Source organism: Nelumbo nucifera, chromosome 3 (assembly GCF_055504915.1).
Source record: "Nelumbo nucifera cultivar China Antique chromosome 3, China Antique-T2T, whole genome shotgun sequence".
NCBI classification, from domain to species: domain Eukaryota; kingdom Viridiplantae; phylum Streptophyta; class Magnoliopsida; order Proteales; family Nelumbonaceae; genus Nelumbo; species Nelumbo nucifera.
The window spans coordinates 10,044,506-10,063,605 of record NC_142651.1 but is presented as its reverse complement, the minus strand read 5'-3'; positions in this window follow the sequence as shown (position 1 = coordinate 10,063,605).

Sequence of the window (19,100 nt, the reverse complement as noted above, 5' to 3'; positions counted from 1 at the left end):
ATGAAAATTAAAAAGAATCCTCGTAGTTCCTTTTGGCTGTATTCATTTGATTGATTGATCTTGGAGGATGGAAAATTTCCAAAAGGCCTATAAAAATGATTACTATATTGAAATTGGACTTTGAACCATCAACAACTGTTGAGACGGGTTCATTTAGGGGGCGTTCGGCATCATGTTTTGTTTTGTTTTACATAACCAAAAAAAAAAAAGCAGCTACATCAGCAGAATCAACTGGTGAACGATTTGAATCATTTTTAGAGGGCAAGTTTAAGGATGCTTGTTATTTTTGGGGTTTTTATTGTTCAGTTCCCTCAAGAATCTTTATGTACATTTGAGAAACCAATACAAAGTTTACTTATAGGCTGTGTTTGGTTGCAGTGCAAAGAATGTGCACTGATGCAAAATTATAATAGTGCAAAAGATTTAGCTGCAAGTTTTGATTTGTTTTGCTTCAAATTTTACCTTTGTTTACTTGCATTAAAAATAAAGTAAAATAAGACCTAAAGCAGAAAAAAGTAAAACCTAAAACAAAATTAAACCAAAATTTGCATTTTTTTTTATTTGCACTCCCATACATTTGTACTAGTGCAAATAAAATTGCACTGCAACCAAACACCATAAGCGTTAAACCCAAGTTCAAAATGTCACAAAGAATCAGTGTGCATTGTGCAATATGTGAGAAAAATGAATTAATGAAGGCAACCGTTTGCCATCCAAGGAGCAAAGAGCTCTCCATGCTCTCAGATTTGGCGAAACACCACTGCTGAGAGCAACGCAACTAATCAAGCCTAAGTTTTCCTTCAAGAGCCCTTGATTCAATAGAGGACCTAGAATTTGATCTGGGATTGTAATCGAAGATTGAGAGGTAAAAACGGTTCATCTTAATTTCTGTTGTTGGTGCATCTTGTTGGCGGAATCTTTATTTTTTTTTCCTCCCTTGTTTTCAGAGTGAGACTGATGTTTTGTTGGCTTGCTTGATATGTAAGAGTTGAGTTATTTTATTCATTTTTTACTTTCAGCTTTGAGAGTTCCGGGGAGATTTGAATTTGAATCGGTGCTTTGCAAATTTAAATTTAACGAAGCACCCTGCTTTTAGTTTTCTCGATTGCAGGATTAGCTTTGTTCTTGGTATGCTTGTATGTATTTATTTTCTGGTAATGCAATTACGGGAAAGCTGGATTTGGTAGGCTTGGGAAAGAAACACTATTTTTTTAGTAAGATTCATTCTTCATGTATAATAGAGAATTTCCAAGATAATTTGAATTTACAGGACTGTTTTGTAATTGTATTCTGAAGCATATATAAAATTATAAATAGATTCCGAGATTTATTAGAATTAATAAATTGGTTCACATTGGGGCTTTGGTGGAAGTTTGTTATTGTCACTCGTGAGTTCATATCTGTTGACCACATTCACCCAGTCGCACATTAAGAAATAAGAACATATATTGTATTTTATATCACCAATAATTTTAAATGTGCGATTGGATGAACTTGACCAGTAATGTGTTGTGGTTAGCAGATTCAGATTCATCACTCACCATTCAGCGTATTGTCTATTTGTCGTCTTCATAATCAAACGCCAATGACACCATCGTGCTTATGAAGGTATGTACAAAGAAGTTAAGTTAGAATGAATGTGATAAATGAAAATCAGCTTCAGTGGTGTTTACATCATTTGCAGTCTTTACAGCCTTGCATTAGGAATATATCCCCATGAAAAAAAAACATATAAATAGAGAAATATTTCAATGCACAGCTATGAAAGGTTGTAAGAACAGTGTGAGCATATTCTAGTGAGCATTCTAATGAATGTGTTATCCAAGGAGCTTGTTTGTGGCACCGATGATTGAAGCAATGACGTACCAAGTGTAAATTACATGTAGATGAAAGAGGTCTGGACTATATATAACATTATTTACTATTTAGCGGATCTAGACAAACTTATAAAGGAGAATTTACGCACCAGGCACCCGTAGAAATATTTATCATGGACAGCGGTGTACAAGAATTGAAATATCTTCATTCCACGAATGGGGATATTAAAACTCAATTCACTCCACTGGCCCACCTACAGAAATGCCATGTCATTTATATTTTCAAAAATACCTAAAATGCCCATCGAGAAATGCCACTTCAATTCACCCCATATTCTGAAATACCCAAAATGCTCATTTCACACGTGAGTGGTAATTTCCCTTTCCTCCCCCCCGGTTCACTCTCACCCTTGTTTTCACCTCCGTCTAACAGCTTGAACGTCTTTGCCGGAAAATCTACAACGTATCACCTTCAATCCTCTTCACTGGCGCACAGTGACGGAAGCGGAGATATCTCCCTCTTCCCCCCATTGACTCCTATCTTCGTTTTCACCTCCATTGAAATTGATGAAGGGAAATTTGGCCTGACCTCGCGATCGCCCGACACGTGGCAAAGGCAAGCAGCTCGGGACAGTAGAGCACCCAAAGCGAACATCAGAAGCAAGTCCAAACTCACTACCGAGCCCGAACTCCAGACCGCTGTACTTAGTCCGAGCTCCTTGTTAAGAGAGAACTCCCTGTTAAAGGTCCGAGCTCCCTAAAACCCGAGCTCCCTAAGTCCTAGCTCGGTACTAGGAGCCCGAGCTCCCTAAATCCGAGCTCTCTACTAGGAGCCCGAGCTCCCTATCAAAGGTCCGAGCTCCCTAAAACCTGAGCTCCCTACTAGGAGCCCGAGCTCCCTGATAAGAGCGAGCCCCCTCCTGAGAACCCGAGCTCCCTGCAAGGAGCACGAACTGTACTGGGCCCCAAGCCTCACAAAGTTGACCCGAGCTGACCCGTGGCAGCTCGGAACACTCCAAACCGAACTCAAGGCACCTCGCTCTCCACTCCAACACTTCACTTCCAAAGCACCAGGCCAGCCAGACGTACCCGATACCAAGGACGTCTTTATCCAAGGGCGGCGTACCTGACTGATTTGGGATCTGACGCCTGACAGCCGCATTTCAAACGGCTTCCTGCCACCGCCACCTACAACCGTCGTCACTAGCCGCAGACACGGCTCCGACAAAAGGAACAGTGGCGGTTCTGTCCGACCAGAGGAAATGACACCCGAACTGGCAGGAGTTCAGAAGTAATCATGCCCGACCTGACGGAGGCCTGGAAGTGTGTGCGCGAGGTGGTTATAAAAGGCTTCTACCCCCCCCCCCCAGGGATGAGGTATGCTAACTTTCACGCTATCTGGTTATTCTGGCCTTTGAAGGATTCTAACTTGAGCTTCAGAGCCTTTACGCCGGGTTCTCCCCGGAGCTTCTCTTCTCCTCCCGTTTCAGGTCTCTGTTACTCATTTCAGAGGCAAGATCATCAACAGCTAAGACCGGCCAGATTGTGCATCATCAATTGGCGCCGTCTGTGGGAAATACGCTTCAAAAAGCCTCCCTCCAAAACTTTCATACCCTTTCCTTCTTCTCTGAAAAACTCATTACTTATGGCCTCATCCAGCAACGCCGGACGCGGCACAGAGACAAACACCACCGGGGAACAGCTCCAAGTCCCTGTAGTGTGTGTTGGGCAGTTCACCATCCCCCTCACGGTGGATGGAATCCCCAACCTGACTACGCCACAAGCAGTGGCACCTGTAAGCCTGCCCTCCGCAAACATCCCCTTCCCTCTTCCCATCGAGACTACCTTCACTGAACCGACCGCCGTCCCCCTGGCAGCTAGCCAAAATTGGTTGGACGACTTAATGCAATGCATGCGGGCAATGCAAGCCCAGATGCAGCAGTTCCAGCAACACCAGCTTCACCAACACCAAGTGTTGCACAACCTCTCCCAATACCACTATCAGCAGCAGTTTCCCCAACTGACACCGAACCAACCACTGCTTCCACCTCGCCACCCTGCCCCGAAGCCAGTAAAGGCCTCTCCGCAGGATGGGCGCCTTCACCAAGGAAAGGCCTCCAGGCCCCAGAATCCCCCAAATAGCTAGGCCTCGTCCCCAGGCCGGAGAGAAAGAAAAGTCATCCCCGCCTCGCGGCTCGCAGGCGGATCAGGAACCTCGCCCGCGAGGTCAGCATTTCGGGTCTCAAAATCGGAGTCCCCACTGGTGGGAAACCGATTCGGCGCACTGGCAGCAGCGGACTACCAGAACTCTGAGCCCCTCGAGCTCGGCAACACGGAGGCCAGCAGCGCCAGCACAAGGCCCACTCAGCAGCGAAGACGCCGTCGAAGTCGACGAACCGCCACCCGCGTCTTATCCGAGCTCAGAGGCAAAGGCGAGACGAGCTCGGACGAGGTGGGAATCGCCCCGATTCTCTCAGTTCCTTCCCCCCTCGCCTCAGAACTCCTGGCAGTCCCCTTGCCTAGAGATTTCAAGCTCCCACCCCTAGACAAGTACGACGGATCCTTCGACCCCAACGTCCACGTGGACGCTTTCCAGTCCCAAATGCACCTCGCCAGGGCCTGCGAATCATGCATGTGGGTGGCCTTCACCACCATCCTCAAGGGGGTAGCCCGCACTTGGTACAGGAACCTGGCCCCCGGATCGATAAAGTGTTGGGCTCAGTTCGTGCAGGTCTTCACTGCACACTTTGTTACCAGCAAACGGTGCCCCAGAGCAGAGGAAAGCATCTTCGGAGTAGTCCAAAGGGAAGGAGAACCCATACGGGGCTACATCAAACGATTCAACGAGGCATGCTTACAGATACCTCGGTTAGACCCCGCGGTACAGCTCGCCGCAGCAAAAAGAGGGGTGACGCACAAGGAATTCAAGTGGCACATGGTAGCTAACTAGCCCGCGACCGTGGTCGAGTTCCTCAAGCTCGCGGACAAGTTCATTAGGACGGAGGAGGAAATCAACCAAAGAACCGAGGGCGGAAACGAGAAAAGAAAGAGGGACGGCGAGCCCTCTAGCTCGGCCGACCGGAAAAACCCGGCCCGGGACCTGAAACCGAACCAGTCATTCCGAGCTCCCCTGCCAGCTCGGATGGATTACACGCCACTGAACACAAGGCGGACTGAGATCCTAATGACGATCAAGGACGCCCCCTTCGTGAAATGGCTACCTCGCCTAAAGGGAAATCCGAACGAAAGAAACAAGAATTTGTATTGTAGTTTCCATAGGGACCACGGTCACAGTACCGAGCTATGTAATAACCTCCGAGACGAGATAGAGGGGCTCATCCGTCGCGGATACTTAAGAAACTTTGTACAGCACAACAATAATAGCAATAAAGCGGATCAGCCGGGCGAACACTTAAAAGACACCCCGGAGACTAGCAGCAGGCCTGCCGAACCGATGCAGCGACAGCCTCCGGCAGAAAGGCCAGTTCGGGGAACCATCCATGTAATTGTGGGAGGTTCAGTGGTGGCGGGGTGCACATCAGCGGCAGCTCGGACCTCAGTTCGCGAAGCGGTCCTCGAGGAGCGGAAGGAACCCCCCGAAGAGGTCGAAGACCGAGGAGCCGATCCTCTTCACAGAAGACGACGCGCGGGGAGTTCGCTACCCTCACGACGACGCACTCGTCATTAAACTCAGGATCAGCGACTTCGAAGTTAGGCGCGTGCTCGTAGATTCAGGCAGCTCGGCGGACATCTTATTCAAGTCGGCATTTGATCGGCTACAGCTACCAAGGAGCGAACTAAAACCTGCAAGCACTCCCCTGGTGGGCTTCAGCGGGGAGGAAGTCAGGTCCCTTGGAAAGATAACGGTGCCCGTGGAAGTCGGCACGTGGCTTTGTGCGGTCAGACTCAACCACGATTTTCTGGTGGTCGCGACCCCCTCCCCATACAACGCCATAATAGGACGGCCAATCACGCATATCCTGCGGGCGGTGGTCTCTACCTATTATTTGGCAATGAAGTTCCCTACGGACTTCGGTGTGGGGGTAGTGTGGGGCGACCAGCTCGAGTCCCGCAAGTGCTACGTCACCGCCCTAAAGGGCAAGTCCAAGCCGGCCGGCGACCTCGACCTGGAGCGACCTACGGAGCAAGGCGAAGAACGAGCCTCGCCGACAGAAGAGACAGTCGCGATCCCGACCTCACCTACGGACCCGTCTCGCGCACTCCAGATTGGTGCTTCTGTCAAGGAACCCCTACGGACCGAACTGGTAAGTTTTTTACTCCAAAATTTAGATATTTTTGCATGGTCCGCGGCCGATATGCCCGGTATTGACCCTAGTCTTATAACTCACAAACTTAACACTGACCCTTTAGTCAGACCCGTTAGACAGAAGAAACGGAACTTAGCCCCGGAGCGCTGGAAAGCGGTCGACGAGGAAGTCGAAAAGCTCATCGCGGCAGACTTCATAAGGGAAGTCCATTACCCGAGCTGGGTGGCCAACCCTGTGCTGGTGAAAAAGGCGAACGGCAAGTGGCGCATGTGCGTCGACTACAGCGATCTGAACCGAGCTTGCCCGAAAGACTACTTCCCCCTTCCTAGGATCGACCGCCTAGTGGACGCGACCTCGGGACATGAATTGCTAAGTTTCCTGGATGCCTACTCAGGCTACAACCAAATCCGGATGGACCAGTCCGACGAGGAAAAAACCAGCTTCATAACCGAATTCGGTATATACTGTTACAAGGTGATGCCCTTCGGGTTAAAAAACGCCGGGGCGACCTTCCAAAGACTTGTAAATAGGCTGTTTCGGCCCCTGATCGGCACAAAGATAGAGTGCTATGTAGACGACATGGTCGTCAAAACACAGTTTTCGAAAGAATTAATACAAGACTTAGATTCTGTCTTCCAAATCCTGCGTCAGTATAACATGAAATTAAACCCCAACAAATGTGTCTTTGGTGTCACCTCGGGCAAGTTCCTGGGCTACGTTGTCAATCGACGTGGCATCGAGGCCAACCCAGACAAAATACAAGCCATCCTAGATATGAGACCACCTCGGAAAATAAAAGAAGTCCAAAGGCTAAACGGCCGCATAGCCGCCCTAAGCCGCTTCATGTCCAAATCGGCAGACCGCTGCCTACCCTTCTTCAAAGCAATCAAAGGCAAAGGGTTCGAATGGACCCAAGACTGTCAGCTCACGTTTGACGAGCTAAAAGGCTACCTCGCCAAAGTGCTAACCTTAGCTCGGCCCGAGGAAGGCGAAGTCTTAGAGCTATACCTCTCGGCCAGCGACGAGGTGGTCTGTTCGGTACTAGTAAAGGAGGTAGACCGGGTCCAATGACCCATATATTATGTTAGTAAAATCTTGCAGGGAGCAGAGACAAGGTACCCGCAGATAGAAAAGCTAGCGTATGCCCTGGTGGTAGCAGCACGAAAACTCCACCCGTACTTCCAGGCCCACACCGTCATCGTCCTGACCGACAAACCTCTGAGGCAAGTTTTACTCAAACCCGAGGTTTCCGGCCGGCTGACGAAGTGGTCCATCGAGCTCAGCGAGTACGATCTCCAGTACAAGCCAAGAACTGCCATCAAGGCCCAAGCCTTGGCAGATTTTATCGCAGAGTGCACATTCAACCCCGAAGCCCCTGAGCCGATCGAGCCCAAGGTCCCCAGTTCGGGCGAACTCGGAGCTCTCAAGCCAAACGAGTCCGAGCCCTGTGAAGTAGCAGCCAGCGTGGCTTCCCTCCTGGTTAGACCAAGCGCGAACTGGGATGAGGAGCCCTGGATCCTTCACGTAGATGGCTCCTCGAACCAACAAGGCAGCGGGGCTGGAATAGTGCTACGCGGCCCGGGCGGAACAAAACTGGAATACGCACTACGCTTTAAGTTCGCGGCATCCAACAACGAGGCGGAGTACGAGGCACTGATAGCCGGGCTAAACGTAGTGCGCAAGGTCGGGGCAAAGCACATGGTTATCTGCAGTGATTCCCAGCTCGTGGTCAACCAAGTTACAGGCGAGTACGAAGCACGCGAACTCACTATGATTGCGTACTTAGCAAAAGTAAAGGAAGCTCTGCTCAACTTCCAATCACACTTCATCAAGCAAATCCCGAGGTCAGAGAACGCTGAGGCCGACGCCCTGTCCCGACTGGCTAGCACGAGCCACAACGCCAGGAGAACCGTGTACGTAGAAGACTTGCCTCGGCCCAGCATTCTCGATGGGGCAAGAGAGGTCGCTCCCGTCACCGAAGCGGAGCAGAGCTGGATCGACCCACTCGCGAGCTTCCTGTTAGACGGAACCCTCCCCGTGGACCGCAACACAGCCAAGAGGGTGCAGCGCCAGGCAGCCAAATACGTCATGATAGACGAACGGTTGTACCGACGATCCTACACGCTCCCCTATCTGCGATGCTTGTGCCCAGTCGAAGCCGAGCTGGTACTCCGCGACATCCACGAAGGCTTGTGTGGCGGACACCTGGGGGGTAGAGCCCTTACCCAAAAGGCACTTCGACAAGGATACTACTGGCCAACGATGAAGACAGAGGCAATCGAGCTCGTCAGAAAATGCAGCAAGTGTTAGAAGCATGCCAGCATCCACCACCAGCCCGCTGCCGACCTCAAATACCTCACCAGTCCATGGCCCTTCGCCCAATGGGGCATCGACCTCCTGGGGCCATTCCCACCAGCGACAGGCGAGAGAAAATTCCTAGTGGTGGTAGTAGATTATTTCACAAAGTGGATAGAAGCTGAACCCCTGGCAATAGTTATGGCCCGAAACATACAAAACTTCTTTTGGAAGAACATCGTATGTCGCTTCGGGCTACCTCGGGTACTGATCTCCGACAATGGCAAACAGTTCGAAGACATCAAGTTCCAAGAATGGTGCCGAAGTATGGGAATTAGTCAGAACTTCACATTGGTCGCACACCCGCAGGCAAATGGCCAAACAGAAGTAATGAACAGAGCCATCCTCCGCGGACTAAAAGCGCGATTGGACCTAGCCAAAGGTTTGTGGGCAGACGAACTACCAAGTGTTTTATGGGCACACCGAACCACGGAAAAGACCGCCACGGGTGAGACCCCCTTTAACCTCACCTATGGCACCGAAGCAGTGATCCCGGCGGAAATCGAAGTGCCTACGTTACGACTAGAAGCGTACGACGAACGGACAAACGAGGGTGAGTTGCGCACCAACCTTGACCTACTGGACGAAGTGAGAGACCTCGCGCACATCCGAACTGCGGCTTACCAACAAAAGGTAGCTCGGTACTACAACGCGCGAGTAAAAAAGAGGAACTTCCGCGTCGGCGACCTGGTTCTCCGTAAGGTCATGGTGCCCGAACCCGGCGTAGGGAAACTTGGACCGAACTGGGAAGGACCCTACAGAGTAATGAAAACACTCGGTGGGGGAGCGTACGAGCTCGGAACCCTAGAAGGGAAACAAGTACCCCGAGCATGGAACGTTGTCAACTTGAGAAGGTACTATCTGTAGGCCACCAAAGCAAGTACGCGGAAGTCTTTTCATAAAACGAACTGAGGGACCGAAATGGTCAGTTCGGCAAAAAATATAGCTCGAAGACACCAGTACATGAATAAAAAGACATTTCATTTCAAAACAGATGTGTACATTTCATTTCATTTCATTTCACAAGCCTGGGGCTACTTCATCGTTATCAGAAGCCTCTCCGACAACGCCCGAAGGACCTGCCTCCCCCTCGGAGTCTGGTTCGGCATCCGCGGCATTAGTCATCTCTAGAGTGATGCGCGAAGTGGATATGGCGCTGGTATCGAGGTCGGGGTACGTATTCCGGATCATCCACCGACTTAGCTTGAAACCCCTCCTGTAGGAGTCTACCATCAGGTCATCGAAATCCGGCGAAGCAATGTAATCGCTGACAGCCTTCTTCTTCGCGTCTTCGATGCCTTGAGAGAAGATCTGAGTCCTCTCCCTGATATCCTCCTGAAGATACTCGACCTGGTGCTCCAGGTCCAGCTTCATTTCCGCCATGCGCTGCACCACCACCCCCATGGCCTCGGCATCCCTCTGAGACCTCGTCTGCGTAGACCGCGCACGGTGAGCAGCAGCATCAGCAGCACGAGCATTCTCCTCGGCAGCTCGCGCCTTCCGCGAGCATTTCTCCACCTGGTTTGCCAAGGCGTGAATGGAGGAGTTCACCTATCAAAGGAAAACGAGGTCAGAGAAACGAATGAAAAAATAGAAGCCGAGCTCTAAAGAAGGGATCACTTACCACCATGGCATGAGTAACGGCACAGCAGGCCACTTGGTGCAGAGGGAGCTCAATCCACGCCGCAACTTCCTCAGGAAACATCGCCTCCTTACTCCGTTGAAGAGCATGCACAGGCGACAGCACGCTCCTGAAGTCCCCCGGGGCCTCCGAGCCCGACGGCCCGGCTCGCATATGAGCGGACTCGGAATAGGCGGGAGCCCCCGTGTGTGTGGTTTCGGCATAAGGAGCCCCTGCCAGCCCCTGCATAGGAGGAACCATCTCGGGCTCCTTTGCCGGACAATCCGGCACCTTGGGCTCCGCAGCTCGGGATGGCTCGGCGCGAGCTCGCTTGGCCACCCGCTTTCTCCTCTTCATCCCCTCGAACAAGTGCGCACCTCGGGACCCTCGAGAATCCATTGTACCTGCGAAAAGGAGTTCGGCATCAGTAAGACGTAAGCGAAGAGCAAGACAAGATCACTAGGGAAAGAACCTACCCGAACTCAGGCCCGCAGCAATAAGCTTGGCCTCCATCAGATACCATTGGCAATCCAGCCCAAGCCGCGCCCATTGCCGGAGGCCCTTCGCCGTCTCCTCATCAAGTGTGATGTCGGAATCAGGAGCGGCCACCCCCCAGCCGGTCTGAAACGGCCACCCCATCGCACTTCGCACCCCGAAATAGTCCCGCTTCCACGCCGGGACCTTATTGGGGAGTCCGTGTAAGAGCTTGAAGCCCGAGCGAGGGGACAGGTAGTATGCCCGCCTACGCCCAGGAAGGGGACCCACTTGCTTTTTCAACATTAAGATAGAAGAAAAAATCTCCAGATCCAGAGGGAAGTTCTCGTCGCAAAATAAAGAGATCGTTCCCACTAAGTTCCTAATAGAGTTTGGGTGAAACTGGCCAACCGTCACACCGAAGTGGTTTAGGACCTCGACAAGAAGAGGGTGGAAGGGCAGTCGCAGCCCCGCGGCGAGCTGTTCCCGGAAAATCACCATCTCATCAGGACCGTGTTCCCAAGGAAAGCTCCCCGTAGGGATAAAATAACCGTACTCACTGGGCAAATTATAGTAGTCTACGAGGGTTTGAAGTTCCTCAAGCGTCATAGTCGAAGGGCCGAACTGATCTACAACCCGGCCACGGCGGGAGGTGGATGCCGACCTACCCGAAGCACCTCGGGTGGTAGGCCCGACCCCTTCCTCAGGACCTACATCGGGCTCACTTGAACTACCGTGGGACGCAAACTGGTTCGTAGAACCCACATCAGACCCGCTTGAACAGTCTGAACCCTCCAAACCAGGCATCGTGAAACGGAACGGGATTCCAAAAAACACTCACCCGGGAAGAAGACTGAAGCAGACCGCGAGAACTCGAACAAGCAAGAAGCCTTGGGACGCGAGCTGAAACTTAAGGCGCGAGCTCAAGATATACAACAATAGCAAGGACGGGTCCCCCCCCCCCCGCGCACTATTTATATCCACAGCGTACGGAAAGCGACGGCCCAGATCGAAGCCAATCCAACGGCCCACAGCCGCGCTAAGCCGCACGTCTTCCAAGACCAATCAGCGCACGTCTTTCAGAGACTGACGGAACGTCGCGCACGTCTTGTCAGAGGACAGGTGTCGGCACGTGTCTTCCCGAAACTGACGGGGTAACGGCGCACGTCCCCTCGCAATAAAAGCGTCTGCAGCGCAACTCCCGAACAACTGCCGTCACGACTTCCGAACGCGCGCCCTTTTTTGAAAATCAAATTAGAGCAAGCGCGCTCAGCACAGACCAAAACCCTCCCACTACCTTGCAAACTCCCCGCGCCAAGACGGAACCGTTGTCACAGGGAGTGGGGGGCAATTGATGAAGGGAAATTTGGCCCGACCTCGCGATCGCCCGACACGTGGCAAAGGCAAGCAGCTCGGGACAGTAGAGCACCCAAAGCGAACATCGGAAGCAAGTCCAAACTCACTACCGAGCCCGAACTCCAGACTGTTGTACTTAGTCCGAGCTCCTTGTTAAGAGCGAACTCCCTGTTAAAGGTCCGAGCTCCCTAAGTCCTAGCTCGGTACTAGGAGCCCGAGCTCCCTAAAGAACCCGAGCTCCCTAAATCCGAGCTCCCTGATTAAGAGCGAGCTCCCTACTAGGAGCCCGAGCTCCTTGATAAGAACGAGCCCCCTCCTGAGAACCCGAGCTCCCTGCAAGGAGCACGAACTGTACTGGGCCCCAAGCCTCACAAAGCTGACCCGAGCTGACCCGTGGTAGCTCGGAACACTCCAAACCGAACTCAAGGCACCTCGCTCGCCACTCCAACACTTCACTTCCAAAGCACCAGGCCAGCCAGACGTACCCGATACCAAGGACGTCTTTATCCAAGGGCGGCGTACCTGACTGATTTGGGATCTGACGCCTGACAGCCGCATTTCAAACGGCTTCCTGTCACCGCCACCTGCAACCGTCGTCACTAGCCGCAGAGACGGCTCCGACAAAAGGAATAGTGGCGGTTCTGTCCGACCAGAGGAAATGACACCCGAACTGGCAGGAGTTCAGAAGTAATCATGCCCGACCTGACGGAGGCCTGGAAGTGAGTGCGCGAGGTGGTTATAAAAGGCTTCTACCCCCCCAAGGGATGAGGTATGCTAACTTTCGCGCTATCTGGTTATTCTTGCCTTTGAAGGATTCTAATTTGAGCTTCGGAGCCCTTACGCCGGGTTCTCCCCGGAGCTTCTCTTCTCCTCCCGTTTCAGGTCCCTGTTACTCATTTCAAAGGCAAGATCATCAACAGCTAAGACTGGCCAAATTGTGCATCATTAGAAATAGCCTGAAATATAGCGCCTTCGTGGGAAAATCAACAATACCTTTGATTCTCTTCACTGGTGCACACCAAAGTAAGCAAAGATATATTCCTTTGTTTCTTTATTGTGTCTTGGACCACAGTCGGACAAGAGGCATAGGAGCATGAGCTGCGAGGTATTTCAAATGCTTGCTGCATAGGTATTTTTTTTTTTCAAATTCATTTCACATATCAGTTGGATTCGAATATATGTTCTACGTTGGATTTTTGTGGTGGATTGTGCATCATCTAGTTATCAATGTAGTGTAATGAATTGGTTGTTCAACCAAGTGGTGGTTGTCCAATGTATATTGTTCATATCTTTGATATCAAGCATTCAGGACACATTTCCTTTCCCTATTCAATTCTTGTTCATCGAATCTAATGCCTAGTAGGTTGTTGAATGTTTTTGAATTTTTTTTAAATGTTTATGAATCCAATGTTTTAAAAACCAATTCAGAGGCTGAATTAGGGGTGAGCATTCAATTAATTTGGTTAAAAATTGAACTGAATAAACCGAAATAAAAAATGAAAATCGAACCAAAACTGAATTACAATAAAATCGAAATAACTGAACCAAAATTGTTGGTTAAAAATTGAATTTAATTAATATATGTATATATATATATATTATAATATATATTATGAAATTTAATTTCATTATAATACATTATATATAATATATTAATATATAAATACATAGCATATTATATATTAAATATTATATTTTGTATATTATATAATGAATTTTAGTTAATTCGGTTTTTTCGGTTAACCAAAATTCCAAATTTGAAAATTGAAATTGCTAAAAACCGAATTAACCAAAAATTGAAAAAAATGAACAAAAAAAAAACCAAAACGGAAATTTTCGGTTTGGTAATTCGGTTTTAACCGAATAATGCTCACCCCTAGGCTGAACCATTTTTGCCTCCGGGTTGTAGGTCACCGGTTGGATCATCCGGGTTAGACCGTACCACAACATCTATGTATTTAAGGTGTGTGTGTGTATATACCACATGTATATATATATGTGTGTGTGTGTGTGTACAAATACATATTTTATCAATAAATAATCCATAATCATGTTTTAGATATGTTATATATTATTTTATATTTAATTTATGTTTTTTAATTTTTTATTTATAAAAAATATTAAAATTTGTGATTTGAGACCAAAAAATGTGTTTTTTCACAAAAATAGCAGGGCGGGTGCCTATGACAATAGGACGCATAGGTCTCAAAAAGTTACCCAAACTAAAAAAAGACCCTAATCGAACATCAGAGTGCAAAGTTATAGTTTTCGAAAGTTTGCATGCATTGAGTGTGCAACCTACGGCCCGATGACTAGTTGAACGAGTTAATGGTTGAACCAGTCAGATGAAATGGTTTTTGATTGATTGACGAGTTTTAACATAACCCGACCTAGAATCTTGGTCGGGTGGTGGTTCGAATGGTTCAACGAGTCGGGTCTACGATGGGTTGAAAACTATATATGAATATTTTTTTAATCAAAAAAATATGCTATACATTATATTATTTGATTATAAATTGTTGTATTGATTTACAATTATCTATGTGCATTAGGGAAATACTTTGAAATAATGGCATCTAGGGGAATTGGCATGAGGTCTTCCCCAAAATGGTTTAGGAAACTTATTGCAACGTTGCCCTTGAGAGCAGAGCATATCAAAGCAATGGAAGCCACTTTGTTTAGACACTTCCTGCGCATCTCACATATCGCATTTGATTAGACACTTATTCTTGAGTTCGTTCAATGTTGTGATTTAGACAATTGCTCGTTCAATCTAGGTGGTGACTCCATACCTTTCACAGAATGCGACATTGCACTCATATTGGGTTTGAGACTACATGAACGACTTGTGGATACAAAGATGGATATTCTGAACTCAGACTCCATTGTCCACTTGTTTGACGGTAGTGCTAATGCTTCAACACAACTATTATTGACTTTAGTGGAGGAGAAGGTTTTGGATATAGTGCATAAGGAGTCATAGGAACACTATGTGCATCAATTCCTATTTGGGTGGAATAGTTAATGACCTAGCACACATATGGGATTATTCATGGACATGATATGTGCATCAATTCCTAGTACATGCCCTTGATAGAGTTGCTAGTGGTGCTCATCGGTCTAGTATCAATGGATGAAGACTGTATTCGGGCAATGTGCTTTGTTGTGTTATTGCTTTAACGGTGGGTGTTAGTCTCTCATATATATATATATATATATTTCAGTTCAATTTCTCATGTTATATGGTGTGGAGAAATTTTATTTTTGTTGTTAGTTTGTTATTAAAAGAGTAAAATCTTTGGTACTCTTCACTTGCAAGCATGCTTGTATGAGCATAGTACAACATTCAAGTCCACAAACCCCACTATCATGCCACGATTATTCAAAAGGGGCAATATGATGTATTATTGGAGCAACAACAGTACAACAAAAGTAACCACTGGAATGGTAAGTGTCATATATGAAGTCTTGTATATTCTCTTCATATTATCATTTGTAATGCCTTGATTTTCATCTAGGTATTTCCCCAATTATGACTATAGTATCTCACAGATGATCAGGTGATTAGTTCAATATTTTGTTTTAGAATTTCATGTGATGGTTGATCAAGGAAAGATAAAATTTGCTCTTATGGTTTCTCTGTATTATTAATAGGAGTAATTATTTTGGTGGCTTCAAGTTGTAATGTTGATCTTGCTAATATGAGTATTGATGTTAGAGTTAGGGAGCTATGTATGATGGTGCCCTTTTGTTTGCTAATTATTAGGTTGGAAATCCTTGGCGTTGAATTGGACTATTTGATTGTTGTTGCTTATCTAAAAGGATAGGATAATGGGATTCCATGGTCTACTTGGTATTGGCTGTAGGGGTGTCAATGGTATTTGGAAATCCGATTTTGAATTCGAGATTTGAAATAATCGAATCGAATTCGGATAATACGAATATCTAATCGGTCAAATTTAGATATCTTATTCATATTGAATAGTTAATCGGATTCGAATTCGGATATGATCTGATTCAATAAATATTCGAATTTGACTGATTATTTAATTCTTATATATAATATATAAAATATTTAAATGTTTTATATAAGTTATATATAAAATAATTAAATCATACAAATAATTTATATATTTATATACTTTATATAAATAATTTATTTTATATATTTATTCATTACCTAAAATAATTAATTGGTCGAATTCAAATCGAATTGAATATTCAAATATTTAATCAAATTCGAATATTAATTTTCAATACTCGTCAGATATTGTCGAATTCAAATATCAGATTTTCTAATCGGATTCAAATTCGGATATTGCCTGATTCCATTTGATTCCGATCTGTTTACACCCTTAATTGGCTGAGCAGTGCTTTGAACTATTTATTATTATTATTATTATTATTATTATTATGTTTGATAAGATTGACTTTTTGTATATTTCTAAAACTGTTAATGTATTGGCTCATACTATAGTCCAATGAGACAAATGCTTTTCTTCTCCTAAAGTCTGTTAAAACTATCCAACCTTTTGGTTTTGTAAGCTTGGATTTTGTTTTTTTTATTCATTCAAAATATATTCTAATGCTCGGTAGCGACTTAGCGGTCATGTCATTAATTTAGCTTTAGTTAAATTATTTAATTGAGCCTTTCAGCCATTGTCAAACGGATATTTTAGAAGTCAGCATAAGTACATAATTACTTGCCCTTCTTAGATGATTCTTTCCTAATTGTTTTAATAAAGCTTTCTTAACCCATTTGGAGGTTCGCAAGATAGCAAATAAGCTGGGACGGGGGAGGGCCTTAAATTCGAATCACATCTTATCAATAGGATTTGTCACAAAGAAATGGCATTACGAATAGTATAAATAAAATAAAGGATCAAAATGTTATACAATTAATTACGTTTAGGTATTAATTGACTCGAATGGTAAAAGTAATTTCCAATTCCCATCATATATTGCCCAATGTAATGGACCAGATCCAAATGTGCCTGTTGGGTTAATTAATGTTCAGAGAATTGGACCGGGCATAGAATCGGGTAAGGGAGAGGTTCACGGGTCAGATGTTCGATTAGGGTTAAACCGGAGGTCGAACTGTGATGATGTGGCATATATATATATATATATATATATGCTATGAGTCATATAAATACTATATATAATATATTTTACAATTTTTAATAAACTTAAATATGGTGAATGGATAGTAAATTTCTTAATTTTTCAAATAAATTACTAAGGTTCAAGCCTTTTAACTTATATTTTCTTTAAAATACATGCATAGTAATGTAATATGTATAATAAATAGTCATTAATTAGTACTAGTAAAGAGGTGGATTAGTGGTAATTAATTAATCTATGAAAATAAGATGTCTTGGGTTTAAATCTTGTTAACAACATTTTAAAATTTCACACCCGAGTGGTTTCATGAAATCAGAACCGATTCACCAGTTTTTTGGTTCAACCATCTGGTCAACCGGTTTTCAATGGGTTTTGATCAAGTTTGGTTATTGGGGTATGACTGAATCGGTTAGAGCCCCGGGTTACGATTCAATCGGCCAGTCCACTCCAATTTTCTAAACATTGGGCTAACACAAGTGAATCCGATTATGTGAATGCCGTCCACTGCTGTCATTACTTCTGTTGCCACGGGATTGGGACAACTGGGTTAACTACAACCTACTTACAATTCTGCTTTACCCTCAGAAGCAATGGAAGTGAATCCATACTAGAGGAGAAGATTAAGTGGAAAAGGGAACTAGATGTACATCAAATTTTGCACCACTGATATGATTTTGTAAGCACCGTCCACATGTATCCCGCCATGGATTTGTGATGAATTTGTAACATAAACCTCACTTACCATCCCGATATCTTCTTGGAAACATTGGAGGTGAATCCATGTCAAAGGAATCAGATTAAGTGGAAAGGGGAACTAGATGTATGTCGAATTTTGCACCGTTAGTCTGATTTTGTAAGCATCACTCATCGCCGTCTATGCATATCTCACCATGGGGTTGTGATGAATGGGTTATGTAAACCCTACTTACCATCCCGATATCCTTTTGGAAGCATTTGAGGTGAATCCATGCCAGATGATTCAGATTAAGTGGAAAGGGAAACTAGATGTATGTCAAATGTTGCATACACAATTGATATGATTTTGTGAGTGCCTTTTATCGTTATTTGCATGTATCCCGCCGTGAGGTTGGGACGAACCGGTCACATAAACCTACTTACAATCCCGATATATTCTCGGAAGCATTAAAGGTGAATGCATGTCAAAAGAATTCGATTAAGTGGAAAGGGAACTAGATGTACGTCAAATGTTGCACTGTTGATTTGATTTTGTGAGTATCGTTCGCATGTATCCAATCATGGGGTTGTGACGAATTGCTCATGTAAACCACTTACCATCCCGATATCTTCTTAGAAGCATTGGAGGTGAATCCATGATAGAGGAATCAGATTAAGTAGAAAGGAGAACTGGATGTATGTTAAATTTTGCACCGCTAATATGATTTCATAAGCATCGCCCACCATTGTCTACATGTATCTTGCTGCGAGGTTGTGATGAATGGACACCCCTTGCCATTCATTCTGTGCATATTCTGTCATCGTCATTGCTTCCATTACCATGGGATTGCGGCAACTGGGTCAGTTAAACCCTACCTACCATTCCACTTCCCCCTTGATAGCAATGGAGGTGAATCCATGTATGAGGAAATTATTAAGTGGAAGGGGAACTGGATTTACGTAATTCTAACTAGGAATCTGATTTCATGACCGGTACTCACTACCATCTGTGCTTTAGTTGACTTGGACTTCTACCTACAAGGTGGATTAATTCCTGCATTTCCAACTTTAACCCCACTAATGGGGGTAAGGCAAAAGTTGGGGTCACCGCAAATGGGCGCACAAAAATTTCTAGTTCCACCCTAACAACTTTATTAAACCCAGGTTCAGGTATACCCAATGGCATTGATTCAACTTCTTCTCATCTGTCGTGTGAGCATTATTGGAGGTACTTCGTGGTGCACCGACTCAAAGACAATGACATTGATTAACCTTGTTATCATCCATAGGATCAAGGACAGTGGGAAACATATATAACATATCGCTATGTTCTGGGGGTAGGATCAATACTCATTGGTTATTCGCGTTATTGACTAAAAGGGTGCCCTCCTCCACTATCCCAACATTCAA